The sequence below is a fragment of the Channa argus genome, chromosome 9 (genome assembly GCF_033026475.1).
Source record: "Channa argus isolate prfri chromosome 9, Channa argus male v1.0, whole genome shotgun sequence".
NCBI lineage: Eukaryota > Metazoa > Chordata > Actinopteri > Anabantiformes > Channidae > Channa > Channa argus.
Genome location: NC_090205.1, coordinates 1,470,426 through 1,485,638, shown reverse-complemented (window position 1 = coordinate 1,485,638; position 15,213 = coordinate 1,470,426).

Here is a 15,213-nt window from a genome sequence, read left to right as displayed (position 1 = left end):
TGTGCACATACAGTGGCAAAAAAAAAGTAAATGAGCAATTAGCTTTTTTCTGCATAAATTGGTCATGAAATGTGATCTGATCTTTAGCAAAGTCACATTCCCACCAAATTTGTAAAAAGGCTGATACAGTGGTAAAATTAAAGTATTTTTGTTATACACCTATACACTTTGCCCAGATTCTATCGGGGTTTTAACTAATGAATAATTAAAAAGGGAAAATCAATTTCATGATGCATCCACCTTAACAATTTTAAAGTATTGTATTAGTATTTGCGTTACTGAGCCTGTATGTATTTGATAACACATCAATTCCAAATAGAGTATCGCATACCACTAATTTCAGTCACTCTACAGTTTCTGTTTACAGCATCATTTTGTAGTTAAGGTATCAAACTATCATGGGTCACATTGAAATTTAGTTTAACATTTTAAAGTGACATGTTGTATATGTAGATTATTCTCTTGTCTGGCACCAACTTTTGCATACACTGCAAATGTAAAACGTACTACATGCATGATAGTTGTCATTTTTAAAGTTTACTTATTTTTTAGTTCTCTGTAACAGAAGTCACTGTGTGGTGCTTGTGAAAGCAGACACAGAGGGAAAAACTGTTTGTAACCAGAAGCCGAATGAGAAACAGGACAAACTCAGACTGGAAATACACAGGTTAGATATCTGCAGCAGGGAGTGTGTATGACTGGTTACTGACAAAAACATCATCACTGGAAATAATGAAGCATCACTTCAGTCAGGACAAAATCCAACAGATTATCTGACAGTAACAACTTTAAGAACTGCACATTTTCACTGTTTGGATTTGTGAATTCACTCACTGAAGAACATGTACAAATGAATTTCTTTGTCCATACAGCAGATCACATTTCAGTCACTGCACAGTCTCTGTTTACAGCATGTTGGTCTCACGGGAGCCAGGCTGCAGTATCTGAAGAGAGAAAATGAGTCTGATAGCTTTTCTAAACCAGGGGTAGAACAAGGCGTAGATCACAGGGTTCAGACAAGGGTTGATATGTAACATAAAGAAGCCAACACGTGTAAGTAAACCACCAACAGAGGGATCTTGTACAAAAGGGAGAGAGTAATATGGGCAGAAACACATTAAAAACACAAGTACAACAACACCCAGAGTCCTGGCTGCTTTCAGCTCAGATTTCTTAGTCATTACAGTCCCTGAATGCTGGAGTGTGACGGCTGCAACATGAGAGCGCATGGCACGAGCCTGAGACACAGCCGTCACAAACACTCTCAGATACAGAATTATGATCACAGTGACTGGAGCAATAGATGACAACACAGCATCTAACATTACTGAAATGTCAGTGCCCCCCACACAAATTCCATAGCAGGACCTGTACCGGCCTGGTTGAGTCAAGAAGTCCTTTAAAACCAGACCATTGTAGAGGACAGAACAGATCCAACACATACAAACACACATTTTAACTCTTGTCAGGGTGAATCTGGTGGAGTAATGCAGAGGGTCACAAATAGCCACATAGCGGTCGACTGATATAAGTATCATATTTCCTATTGAGTCACCGAGAATAATTGAGCTCAAATAAACATGTAGAGAACACATAAGGTCACCAAGAAACCAACAGGCTGTTTGTCGATGAACTTCTACCATGGTCACAAGACCAGAAAGAAAGTCAGACACAGCCAGAGAGAGGATGAGGAGGTTGGTGGGTGTGTGCAGCTGCCTGCAGGGAGACAAAGACATGTAATATCAGACATTAATGAAAAGTGATATGTCTTACATGTGGCACATCTGGACATTTAACATCTAAAAACATTGTCAGCAAAGCAGAAAATACATCTGGTGTCAAGATGTGAAGTTGTTAACAGGCAATGTAACTTAAAATTGATTATTAAGTCTGAGCAGTCTTATTTACAAAGAAAATGTGACTTAGTGTTATTTTTTACCTGAAGTGGGAGACTGAGATGATGACAATCAGGTTGAGAACCACAGAAAAACCAGAGAAAATAAACAACAACAAAACATAAATTAGGGCAGCTTTAGACTGACTGATTTTTGGTTTCCTGCAGGAGGCATTGAAGAGACTTGGAAAACAGAGGTCCTCCATCCTCATAGAGAGGAGGAGGAGAAGCTGCAGCCCTGTCAGCTTCTGACTAAAACTCTCAGGCAAAAATATTCAAATTTATTTCAGTTTCTGCCTTAACTTTCATCCCTCCCCCTCTCTCTCTCTCTCTCTGTTGGCCACTGATGTCTGTCTCTTGCTAACTGCATCCAGGACCGGGTTAGGGAATCTTGTGACCCTAGGCTGTTAGTCTTTTAGACCCTTATTTGTGGCCCTAAAACAAGCAAAAGAAATTAAACTTGTGGGACTGTGCTGCAAAGACTTGAATCTTTTTTTTTTATTACTTCATTGACATTTTTGAGAAATTGCTTGTGTGTGAAAACTATTGGCAGTATTACATCCAGATAAAGATGATCTGCCTTAAGAGCTGGACATTGTTGCTTGGGAGAAGGATGTCTTGGAAGCCTTGCTAAGCCTGCTGCCACTGCAAAACCAAAAGATAAGTGTAAGATAATGGATGGATAGATAAAGATGAATAATCTGAAGATGAACAACAATGTAGCCAAATACGGGGTCTCATGTCCCACATAAGGGTCACACCAATGAGCTTAAAACCAGGGATGCACCAGAGAAGACAGATTACAAAAATCGCATTTCAACAAACTGAACAAATGACATTACTAGTGTCATTAGACCAAGAAGTTAGACCAAGAATCCAAGAATGTTTGGCTGCACATTTGAATAAAGACAACAGAAAAACATGGCTAAGTCCATGTACAGCAGTGGAGGTTGTGTTTGAGATAGCGTGCTGAGCAGGTCAGCCATTTGGGGTGGACAGGTAACTGGCAGAGCTAGCAACAACAGAGCAGGGGAATAGGTGAAAAGCAGATCGGAGGAGCCAGCGTGTGGCTGGTCAGACGAGCAGCTGATCAGGTTAACTCATCGTTAAATGAGTGGCCAGATCAGCAAACCAACAGACAGGAAGAAAGTGGGTTGGACTCCAGTCATCAGCTCACTTCAAGTCCAAGGTTTTCCATTAATGTTCAAGTAATTCAGCTGGTTGATACACAACTGCCATTATTAATTTTGTGTGGTTCTTAACATGTTCCTTTCTTGGGGAACAAGGTCCAGAAAATAAGTTATGGCTTTTTCAAAACTTCTCTTTCAGTCATTCTCTTTTCTTTGTCTTCTCCTCTGTGCTGCTCAACCTAATGATTTCCCCCTCCCCCTACTCACAGGTGTGCCTGCTTTGTCTCCTTCACATTCTTTCCTGTCAAGGTATTAAAGGCATAAACCGTGTTTTTTAATCCTTCTGCCACACATTGTTTTTCTTTCTTAAATGTGCAAATCAATTTGTCACCGGGAGCAGTCTGATGACATTTACTACAAAACAGATATTAATATCACTTAAGTAGTCTGATAAAAGCTTAAGGGAAAATGTGTTATTGGTGCAAAAACATCGCTGCACATCTCCAAAAGTACATCATAACCACAATGAATGGTAATGGTGGTGGCAGCTTAATGCTTTGGAGTTGTTTCTATTCAGCTGAAACTGGGGCTTTATTCAAAAGGAATTATGAACAGTTCCAAATATCAGCCATTTTATCACAGAACCCACAGGCCTCTAGTTAAAAGCTGAGGATGAAAAGGACTTTCACTTTTTAGTATGACAACAACGCAAAGCTGCCAGGATCCCCAACTTCACTTCCTCCCTCATGACTTTTATTTTGCAGCCACTTCCCGTTTCCTGGTCCCGTCACATTATTTCCGCGTTACTAATCACCAGTAATCAGTTTCACCTGCTCTCACCACTCTACTTATATACCTCCTCAGTTCCCTCACCAAGCTGCCAGATTGTCTGCTTTGTCACCGTGACTTTGCAGCCTTCATTGGAGTTCATTGTAGCTATCCACATTTCGGACCACGCTACGTTTGATGACCTGACTCTAAACCAGACCCTGCCGCTCTGGTTTAGTAAGTAACAGCTCCTTATGGACTCTCTCTGTTCCCGACTATACAAACTACGCTAAGAATTATGAGTACTGCTTAATGCCCATAAGGAATCAGGATCATCACGGACCCTTGTAACCATATGCCATGGTAAGGAATGTTTTCCATGCTATGCTGATGCTTTGATTCACGCCATGCATACGGGTTTGCCAGTCCATGTGCAAGTGCAATGCTAAGTGCATCTGTTTGTCCTCCTTCATAGACTGGAGATAAGCGCCATCTAGCGAGTCAGAGGACTTGCCACATCATCATCCTGCTTTGCCAACAATAACGTTCTATAATAAACTTTATTAGAACTGAGAAGTTGTGTCAATGACCTTATTGGGTCCAACCCTAAAACGAGCTCATTAAAGTACAATCTGGCCAACATGGACCCAGCTGACACTTCATCACAATGTTGGCGCAGTGATGTCGAGAAAATGCTCATAAAGCATGATTCATGTTTAGAGGAGATAGCTTCTACGGTGAAACATCTCACTATTAAGTTTGCTCCAACTACCTAAACCACCGCATCGCCACAGACTTCTGCCATAGCCCCACCTATAGCTATGTCTTCCCACCCTAAAAGAGATAACCCAAGATTCTACCTCTTGAGCGATATGGAGGGAGCCCAGAACCTGCCAGGCCTTTCTCATGCAGTGTGTGATTCAGTTCCACCTGCAGTCTTCCTCCTTCCTCCTTCCCATCAGAAGAGGCCAAGGTGGCTTACGTCCTTGCTCTGCTCACTAGCCGCGCCCTTCTGTGGGGAACAGCTGCATGGTCTCGGCGGTAGAGTTATTGTTCCACCTACAAGACTTTTGGGACTGAGCTCTCTCAGATTTTTTTTTAACCCGCTAGGCCAGAGGTGGAAGCCTAACTCTGCCTCTTCACTCTGACTCGGGGCACGCTCCCCATTATTGATTATATTCTAGACTTTTGCACACTGGCTGCAGACAGTGAATGGAATGATGCAGCATTGTATGACACGTTCTATAAAGTCCTGGCGGATTGCCTTGGCTCAGCAACCCAAACCAAGGACCCTCCAAGACCTCACTGAGGCCGCTACTCGCCGTCACAGGGAACGCCTCCTGGAGAAAGCCCATGCCCATTGCCATGCTTCTCATGTCTCCCAAACCCAGACCCATGTTCATTGGTGCACACCAGTTTCTTGATGTCAAGACGTCTTCCTAGCCCGGTATCAGAACCCATACAGCTTGGTCGCTCTCACTACTGAGACGTTCCTTGTCTAGGTCCCCTGACTCATGCTCCCTAACCCAAGTTTAGTTGGCCCTGCTCCATGCCACCTTCTTGTACCTGCGCTTCTTGATTCAGGAGCTGACACCAACTTCATAGACAGACTCCTAGATCATTGACTCAAGCTTCCACTCACACCTTTGCCTTAACCACTCCAGATCTGTTCACTCAACAACAAACTACTACACAAGGTACTGTTTAAAACCAAGCCAGTTCCCTTAGCCATAGACAACCACTTAGAAAGCCTGGTGTTCCACGTCATTGATTCCCCTCTGCATTCCCTGGTCCTTGGTATACCATGGTTGGAGACACAAAACCCCCACATTAACTGGTGAACCAGCAAAATTCTGGGTTGGAGTACTCCATGTTTAGCTGCATGTCTTTTTCTGCTCAGACTCCCATTGTCCCAACTGAAGACCTTGACACCAATTACCCTAACCTCTCCAAAGTACTCTCTCAGTATCATGACCTCAAGGAAGTTTTTAGTCCCCTGCCACCTCATGACTGTGCCATCGACCTGCTGCCCGGCACAATACCCCTTAGAGACCGCCTTTTTTCATTGTCCAACCTGGAACATCAAGCCATGGAGAAATATGTCACGGGGTCACTGGCCGCTGGCATCATCTGCCCGTCTTCTTCACCAGCCGGAGCAGGGTTTTTCTTTCTGTGCAAGAAAGATGGTGATCTAAGACCGTGCATCGATTACCGTGCCATCAACAAATTCACAATCAAGAACGGATATCCACTTCCACTAATCTCCTCAGCTTTCGAACACCTCCAAGGCTCCACCATCTACACCAAGTTGGACTTACGCAACACTTATCACCTGGTAAGAATAAGGGAGGGTGACGAATGGAAGAATGCTTTCAACACACTGGGGGGCCATTATACATATCTGATCATGCCCTTTGTCCTGATCACCACTCCGGCTGTGTTTCAGAATTTAGTCAGTGATGTGCTGGAAGATAAGCTGAACAAATACATGTTTGTTTATCTTGATGATATTCTCTTTTTCTCCTGATCTGAGACTGACCATGTCCAGCATGTAAGACCAGTCCTCCAATGTCTCCTTCACAAACCAACTATTTGTCAAAGCAGAGAAATGTGAGTTTCACGTCACCACTGTCACATTCATCTGGTAAATCATCTCACCAGGCAACATCACCATGGATCCAGTTAAAGTGCAGGTGGTAAAGGACTGGCCGACACCTGACTCCAGACGACAGCTCCAAAGATTCTTAGGATTTGCCAACTTTTACCGTCACTTCATCACATTTACATTTAGTCATTTAGCAGACGCTTTTATCCAAAGCGACTTACAAGTGAGGTACAAGGCAGCAAATATCTAAGTCAAGGAGAAAACAGCAAACCAAAGTCCTATCAGAAAAGTGTTCACAGTTCGCGAGATGCAAGTGCGAGAAAGCAGAAAGGATTTTATTATTTATTTTTTTAAGTGACAAACTGAAGCCTGCCCTCCAGTTTTCACCCACAGCCAAACGGTAATTTCAAGAGATTCAACCAGGAACTGGAGACTGGTCTGCGCTTACTGTGCGCACAGGATCCCTCCACGTGGTCAAGAAATGTGGTCTGGGTATGTATGTATGCATATGCTCACAACTCCCTTCCATCTACAGCCACAGGGCCCACTCCCTTCCAAGTAATCTATGGCTACCAACCACCTTTGTTCTCTATCAAGACTCTGATGCTATGGTTCCATCAGCTGCTGCTGCAGTACGAAGTTGTCACCTTGCCTGGCGAAGAGCACAACAGACCCTTCTCAAGTCAGTGTCTAGTTACGAGAAGTGGTAAATGTGGGCCAACACGTGGGGGCCAACACGCAGTGCTCTCCTGCCCCACAGTATGCCCCGGGCCAAAAGGTCTGGCTTTCCACCGCAGACCTTCCCCTTCGGGTGGAGAGCAGGAAGCTTGCTCCTTGCTTTGTTAGTCCTTTCCCCGTTGCCAAGGTCATTAATCCTGTGGCTGTCAAGCTGTGCTTACCCAGACCACTAAGGATCCATCCCACGTTCCGTCAAGTCAAGTCAAGTCAAGTCAAGTCAAGTCAAGTCAAGTCAAGTCAAGTCAAGCTTTATTGTCAGTTCTTCCACATGAACACTACGTACATACATACAGGGAACTGAAATTGCATTTCTCTCGGATCCATGGTGCTTACAGGTAGTTCTAACAGTGGAGCCTAAGATCTATATCACATAAATATAAAAATATAATATATAATATATATATATAATATATATATAATATATATATATTTATATATATAATATACCCTGGTCCTGGCCTGTAGGCCCCGCAGTCTCTTCCCAGATGGCAGCAGGTTGAAGAAGCTGTGTGACGGGTGAGTGGGATCAACCGCAATCCAGAGGGCTTTGCGGGTGAGACGGGTTCCATAAATGTCCTGGAGGGAGGGGAGAGAGACACCAATGATCTCACTATGCGTTGTAGACTCTTCCAGCAGGAGGCGTTGCAGGCCCCATACCACATAGTGATGCAGCTCGTTAGAATGCTCTCAATGGTGCCTCTGTAGAAGGTGTAAATGATGGGGGGTGGGTCTCTGGCTCTTCTCAGTTTGGGGAGGAAGTAGAGACGCTGCTGTGATTTTTTTGGCTAGTGCTGCAGTGTTGTCGGTCCAGGAGAGGTCCTCTGTGATGTGCACACCCAGGAACTTGGTGCTGCTCACCCTCTCCATATTAGCGCCGTTGATAGTTAGAGGAGCATGCTGAGTATGCACTCTCCTGAAGTCAACAACAATCTCTTTCATCTTCTCCACATTCAGAGAGAGATTGTTGTCACTCCACCACCCGGCCAGGCGTCTCACCTCGCTCTGTATTTTGTCTCATCGTTGTTGCTAATGAGACCCACCACAGTCGTGTCATCCGCAAACTTAATGAAGAGGTTGGAGTTTTGTGATAGTGTGCAGTCCTGGGTCAGCAGGGTGAAGAGAAGGGGGCTCAGCACACATCCTTGGGGGGCCCCAGTGTTCAGTGTGATGGTGCTGTATTACTGCCGACCCGTACTGCCTGAGGTCTTCCAGTTAGAAAGTCCAACAGCCAGTTGCACAGCGAAGTGTTGAGCAGCATTCTGACGTATGAGTCCTTTTTATCCAGATGTGTGAGTGTTGAGTGGACAACCGTTGCGACAGCATCGTCGGTCGAGCGGTTGGTTTGCAAACTGGAAGGGGTCCAGAGAGGGGGGGAGGGCAGACTTGATGTGCTGCATGACTAGCCGTTCAAAGCACTTCATGATAATCGGAGTAAGTCCAACTGGACGGTAGTCATTGAAGCAGGATGGAGACGGCTTCTTCTGGACTGGAATGATGACGGTAGCTTTGACGCATGTGGTCAAAAACAACAGCCTGACGTAGAGAGATGTTGAAAATGTCTGTGAAGACATTGGTGAGTTCTGCTGCACAGTCTCTCAGTACACGCCCAGGAATGTTGTCAGGACCCGGAGCTTTTCGTGCCTTGATCCTGCTGAAGGATCTGTCTGGGGTCAGCATCAACACCTGGTCACCAGGAGGAGGTGGAGTCCTCTGTGCAGTGGAGCTGTTTTGCTTTTTAAAGCGAGCGAAGAAGGCGTTTACCTCGTTCAGCAGAGAGATGTTGCTGTCACACGTCCGCGGTGGGGGCCTGTAGTCCGTAATGGTCTGTATTCCCTGCCACAGGCTCTGAGTGTCTCTGCTGTTGCTGAACTGATGAGCTATCCTCCTGGAGTCTCTTGGCCTCTCTGATGCCACGGGACAGGTTGGCCCTGGCTGTTCTCAGGCCCACCTCATCTCCAGCTCTGAAGGCAGTCTTCCGCGTCTTCAGGAGTCTGTAGACGTCCCCTGTCATCCATGGCTTCTGGTTGGCCCGTACAGTGATGGTCTTTTTGACAGTTACATCATCAATACACTTGTTGATGTAGGCACTGACAGTCTCTGAGTACTCTTGGAGGTCTGTGGTGTTATTATATGTGGCAGCCTGCTTAAACATATCCCAGTCAGTGGTGTCAAAACAGTCCTGAAGGGAGGAGGGGAAGGGCTTTGCAAGCTCCTCTCTGTGTGGTGTAAACAAGGTCTAAGATGTTATTTCCTCGAGTTGGAAAGTTAATGTGTTGGTGTATTTTTGGAAACACACTCTTTAAGTCTGCATGGTTGAAATCCCCAGCTATGATGAGAAAAGCATAAGGGTGGGCTGTCTGGTGCTCACTGATGTACTGGTGCAGTTCATTAAGTGCATTGTTCCTGCTGCTGGTGTTGTTGTTCGGGGGAATGTAAACAGAAACGAGCAGTATGGCTGTATATTCTGTTGGCAGATAGAACGGCCGGCACTTGATAATCATGAACTCCACCAGGGGTGAGCAGTGCTTGCAGATCACAACAGCGTCGCTGCACCACGCATCGCTGGTCTAAACACAAAGCCCGCCGCCGCGGGTTTTTTCTCCCTCGACAAGAGCTCTGTACGCTCTGTACAAACTTTGCAGATTGACCAGCTGTGATCAGGTCAGTCATGTCTGTGGCACAGTATGGCAATAAAAATGCTTTCGCATGTAGGTAGCACACCACTTACTCATGGACAACCATTAGCACCGTTTCTGACACAACTTCTGGAGTCTTCTATGTTTTTATGTCTTTTATGAAGTGGTACAATTTACGGTCTTTTAAAGCTACGCTTATGTGTATGAATTTGGGTCCTGAAAGTGAAACCTTGACAAACTGAAGTCAAGGGAGAGCCTTCCCACACTGCCTCCTGCCATTATTTCCACCAACCCTGTCACAACTAAAGAAAGCTTCAAATTCTTCCTTCATTGACTTGAGCTGGGAAATAAAATGAACTTTATTCTGAGAAATGCTGAGTAGAGGATGTATTTCCTGCAACAGCTAAGGACGTTTGACAGTCCACAGGAGCCGCTAATCCCATCACTCTATTACATTCTGGAGCCGTCACCAAACAGGACAAGAACAGATGGCAGCAGTAAGTGACATCTGCAGACTTACTCATTGGTGCTGCCCTGCCCACTGTTCCACTGTTTATTCGATGACCAAATAATATTAGCAAAGAATGAACAGACAAAGACATTAAGTGATCCTGCATTGTAAATATATAAATATTACCAAGCCAAGCTAAGATAGCTCAACTAATGAAGTTAGCTTAATGCTGTCTTAATGACTAAATATAATACCTTTTGTCCCACCATAACATTACAAATCATGTAACTTTAATAACGAGCACAAAATAAACTCTAGCAAGCTAGTTGAGAAGTGGTTGGCTAGGGGGCCCGGTTTTATTTTTAATAAAAAATAAAATTTTTAATAAATTCATTACTTTAATCACAAGAATTGCTCATTATTGTCCAGGAGTACATGCATGTAACTCTGTGCCGATTCAAAACAGCAATGCCCGAAAATGAGGCTGAAACAGAGTTGGTCTTCACTAGCTAAACTAACGCTAATGCTAATTAGCATTAGCGCTACCTAGAGGGACCGTTTAAACACTTTCATTACTTTTACCCGCCACATTGCTGCTAATGCTGAGATTTATATTATAATTTACATCTGTTTTCTTAAAATTGTATAAATCTCTTTATTCATCATTATCAGCTAAAAGATCTGTTAATAAATCAGTGCAGGTAATTATTTAATGGGTAGTTGTAATATTTATCTTGTCCAACAGTTGGGAAGAGAGTCTGTATCTTCACTTTGTCGTTGCTAAGGAATGTATTTATTTTGCAGTCAGATGCAAATTCGGGTTGTCAAATAGAGCTCAACTCTCCATGTGATGCGTCCCACACTGCAGTGGAAGATGACGACTTAATAAGGTGGTTGAAGCCAATGCTGACTTGTACCTAACGCTTCAAGACGAGGATTAATCTGGTGTTTCCTAATAAACGAGTAAAGGATGCTAAATTTTGAAAATGCAAATATTATGTTAAATAATGTGTTTTGTTTTCTGTCATTGGATAGAGGACCTATCTTACAACAAGCAATTCAGACTAAGAAACTGCTAAGGAGGTAGCAACCATTATTGCTGAAGTGCACAGACCTGCAAGTTTGATCTTTTTTATGTTGTGATTCATTGTATGCAAATGAATGATATGGAAAAATAATTGGTAGCATTATGGCCATTTTAAATTTTGCTAGCTTTTTTAAGTACTACTTAAAATAGAAAATCTGAAGCCACGGTATAACTTCTAATTTCCTATTCTTCCCTTTTCTGTAAATAGTTGGTCAGAGATGCTTTGCTGACAAAAGCAGGTGGTCAGGATGTGTTAGAGGAATACACAGCCCCAGAAGGCAGCTTGTCAATATACTGGTTGCTCACATGATTGAGATGCATGGGTAAGTTAAACAATATGTGTATGTTTTAACTGTACTATACTCAGGATCCCCACCCGAAGTCAGAGGGAAAGTATGATTTGGTCATTGTTGCGTTTCTTCCCTCTCTCGGCACCCTGTCATACGCTTTCTCTAAATCTACAAAGACACAATGCAACTCCCTCTGACCTTCTCTGTACTTCTCCATCAGTATCCTCAAAGCAAATACTGCATCTGTTGGACTCTTTCTAGTCATGAAACCATATTGCTGCTCACATCTGCCTGTAGCTTAGCTTTCACTACTCTTTCCCACAACTTCATTGTTTGGCTCATCAGCTTTATTCCTCTGTAGTTGCCACAGCTCTGCACATCTCCCTTGTACTTAAAAATTGGTACCAGTACACTTCTCCTCCAGTCCTCTGGCATCCTCTCACTCTCCCAGATCTTGTTAAACAAACTAGTCAGAAAATCTACTGCCACCTCTCCTAGACACTTCCATACCTCCACAGGTATGTCATCAGGACCAACTGCCTTTCCGCTCTTCATCCTCTTCAACGCCCTCCTCACTTTACTCTTACTAATCTTTGCTACTTCCTGCACCACACCAGTCACCTCTTCTACTCTTCGTTCCCTTTCATTTTCCTCATTCATCAACTCTTCAAAGTTCTCTTTCCATCTTCCCATCACACTCCTGGCACCTGTCAATATATTTCCATCCTTATCTTTAATCACACTAACCTGCTGCACATCCTTCCCATCTCTATCTCTTTGTCTGGCCAACCCATACAAATCCACCTCTCCCGCTTTAGTGTCGACCTAGCATACAAGTCCTCATATGTTCTTTGTTTGGCCTTTGCCACTTCTACATTCACCTTACGCTGCGTCTCTCTGTACTTCTACCTCTTGTGGTCATTTTTGGTTTATGTAATGTGTCGGAGAGCAGACACAGTCTCTATAGGTATGTGGGAGTTGTGGGGGGTGATGGTTGTAAGGATACTGCAGAGAGGCGTGTAGGACTGGATCTCTGCATCCTAGGCTCAACACTGGATTGTCATACTTTTGGTTGTTTAATAAAACCAACCATATTTCTGAATAAGAAAGCTGCACCATCTAAAGTAGGATGAATGCCATCTCTCCTAATCAGCCCAGGAGTTTCCCAAAACCGTTTCCATTTATTTATGTAGCCCACATTATTTTCTGGACACCACCTAGACAGCCAGCGGTTGAATGACGACATGCGGCTGTACATGTCATCACTGGTCAGATTTGGCAGGGGTCCAGAGAAAACTACGGCAAATTTTAATACCATCAAAAGTGTAAGTAAAATGGGGAAAAAAGTAGAACGGCAAATGTAGAGAGAGAAAAAGAGAGATGATGAATATGAGGATGTGATGTAATTAGTGAGAGAGTGAGATGAAGGTTAAGACAGAAACTGATAAATCAGTTGTCTGACAGAGTTTTAGTCAGTAGCTGTCGGGCTGCAGCTTCTCCTCCTCCTCTCTCTGAGGATGGAGGATCAGGACGGAGCAGAGCTCTGCTTTCCACAACTCCTCAATGCCTCCTGCAGGAAACCAGAGATCAGTCAGTCTAGGGCTGCCCTGATCTATGTGCTGTACTTCATCTCTGTGTTCACTGTGGTTCTCAACCTGCTCGTCATCATCTCAGTCTCCCACTTCAGGCAGAGATAAACTCAGCAAAACTTACAATTGATTCTTTTATAAGTGTGAACAGTCTGATTTACAAGAAAATGTTACTTAGAGTTAGTGTGTAAATAACTTCACATCTTGACACCAGACGTATTTTCTGCTTTGTTGACAATGTTTTTGAATGTTAAATGTCCAGATGTGCCACATGTAAGACATATCACTTTACATTAATGTCTGATATTACATTGCATGTCTTTGTCTCCCTACAGGCAGCTGCAGACACCCACCAACCTCCTCATCCTTTCTCTGGCTGTGTCTGACTTTCTCTCTGGGCTTGTGGTAACACCTCTGCAAGCACACGAATTAACACCCTGTTGGTTAGTTGGTGACCTCGTATGTTCTCTGTATTATTTTGCATGCTCGTTATTTACCAATGCCTCAATAGGAGATATGTTACTTATATCAGTCGACCGCTATGTGGCTATTTGTGACCCTCTGCATTACTCCACCAGAGTCACTGTGACAAAAGTTAAAATATGGATTTGCATGTGTTGGACCTGTTGTCTTCTCTACAGTGGTCTGCCTTACAAAGATGATCTGGCTCAGCCAGGTAGGTTTAAGTCCTGCCATGGAGAATGTTTTATCTATGTTGGCAACACTGAAATGACTATTGACGTAGTTTTGTCATTTATTGCTCCAGTCACTGTGATGATAATTCTGTATCTGAGAGTGTTTGTGACGGCTGTGTCTCAGGCTCGTGCCATGCGCTCTCATGTTGCAGCCGTCACACTCCAGCATTCAGGGACTGTAATGACTAAGAAATCTGAGCTGAAAGCAGCCAGGACTCTGGGGATTGTTGTAGTTGTGTACATATTGTGTTTTTGTCCATATTATGTTTTTTTTTTCTTGTTTGTGCAAAATATCCCTGTTACAGTGTCTGTTACAGCCATAATTTTTCTGTCATATATTAACCCCTGTCTGAACCCTGTGATCTACGCCTTGTTCTACCCCTGGTTTAGAAAAGCTATCAGACTCATTTTCTCTCTTCATATACTGCAGCCTGGTTCCCGTGAGACCAACATGCTGTAAACAGAGACAGTGACTGAAATGTGATCTGCTCTATGGATTAAAAAAAACAATTCTCATCAAAAATCAAACTAGACACTGTATTGAAGTGGTACAGTCATAGTTTTACTGCGTTGCTTAAAAAGATTGGTAGATGTACACATTCACTGCTACAGTTACATTTATGTTAAGATTTTCACATATATTTACCAGCTCTTGAGTGAAAATAAATAATGGCTGAGACCTAAATACTAGCCTGGTGCTTGGCTGATGAGAAATGAAATCTGAAAGTTAAGTCTGCAAACATCTCTTTAACAGTAATTAGCTTTTGGTCAGAAATATATTTTTTCTTCCTAGGATGTTGTAAATGATTAGATCAAAAACTCTTAAAAACAAAATGTCATGTAATATCTTAAACTTCATTAGCTTATCTTCCTCTTGGAGACTCTCTGCTCACTTTTTATTCCATCATTACCTCTGTAGTTCAGGATGTATCCTGTTCACAAGATGCCACTGTATATCCCCCTCGTGTTTATGTTACATGAGATTTCACACACTGCTGTCATGGAGAAAGTTCTGAGGAAAGATACAACATCTTATCTGAAAACAACAACATGTCAAATGAAATATAACAATGCGCAAAGTTAGATATTAGGGTTTAATTGATTGTCAAGTCACTTTACATAGCATTGGTTTAAATGTTCAACTCTTTACATAACTTGACATTAACTCCAATGTTGCTAACCTGTATCTACACTGCACGTTTGAGTATTGTGACAGCTTGATGCACTGTCAGATTTTTATAAGGGAGGTGTTTTGAATAAAGGGAGGAAGAGACAGAAGAGGGAGACAAAGTCAGTGTGCTACATTGAGATAGTGACCTAAAGAAATTAA